The sequence below is a fragment of the Arachis ipaensis genome, chromosome B09 (assembly GCF_000816755.2).
Source record: "Arachis ipaensis cultivar K30076 chromosome B09, Araip1.1, whole genome shotgun sequence".
Classification (NCBI taxonomy): Eukaryota; Viridiplantae; Streptophyta; class Magnoliopsida; order Fabales; family Fabaceae; genus Arachis; species Arachis ipaensis.
In genome coordinates this window covers 38,853,465-38,854,223 of record NC_029793.2, presented here as the reverse complement: position 1 = coordinate 38,854,223, position 759 = coordinate 38,853,465, and the positions used below count along the sequence as shown (strand labels likewise).

The window sequence follows — 759 nt, the reverse complement described above, 5'->3', positions numbered from 1 at the left end:
CCCAACAACAGCTGGGCACAGCGGCAGGAACAGCCCCGCAATGGTTCTCCTCCGGCGGGGCTCCCCCTCTCTTCCTCGCGATAACACAAGCGACGCTGGCGGCGAGCAATCCGGCGACTGGGCGGCGCGACCCTTTTCCCCCTTCGCGGTCCTCCCCTTCACCTCAGATTTGCTCGGTGACGGCGCAGGGATGGTGGCACGGCTGGACTGGGTGTGGCCTCGGTGGTAATGGCGAGACAAAACGGTGACCCACGGCCACCCTCTTCCTCGCGTAGCCCTCTGTTTCGACCTCTCTCTTCGCCTCGGACCTGACGGCGGACTCCAAGACTGCGCGACGCGGTGAGCTTGCAGCGGCCGCGACTGATTATGGTGGCAGCACCCTCCTTCCCAGGCTGACGCGATCTCCTCCCGTTCTTTCCTGGTCCGTGGGTGAGTTGGAGGGATGAAATTAAAAGTGTATGATGAGGGAGGGAACGGCGCGAGCAAGGTGAGACGGCGGCGTTGAGCTGGGCGGCGGTAGTAGCGAGGCCACAGCCATCACCGCCCCTCCTCTCTTCCCCACTACTTCTTAGTTCTGTTACTGTGGCTGGGTATAAGTTTGAGGAAGGGGGAAACGTTTGTGGTATGGCTGCTGAGTTGGGTGAGAGGGTAACCGGGTCACGGGTTAGGGTTTCAGGATTAGGGGTATTTTAGTCATCTTACTTAATATAGGGATAATATAGTAATTAGAAATAAATTCTAATCCAACAATAATAATGT

The 759-nt window shown here is 57.7% G+C and overlaps 1 long non-coding RNA gene across 1 annotated transcript in view; it reads right to left on the bottom strand.

The window, feature by feature from the left end:
• LOC107616887 overlaps positions 1-622 on the bottom strand; it is a 1,651-nt gene extending 1,029 nt beyond the window's left edge. The window contains exons 1-2 of the long non-coding RNA XR_001614686.2: positions 566-622; positions 290-295 (exon numbers count right to left, since the gene is read on the bottom strand). This is a non-coding gene — a long non-coding RNA (uncharacterized LOC107616887). The remainder of the gene's footprint in view (positions 1-289; positions 296-565) is intronic.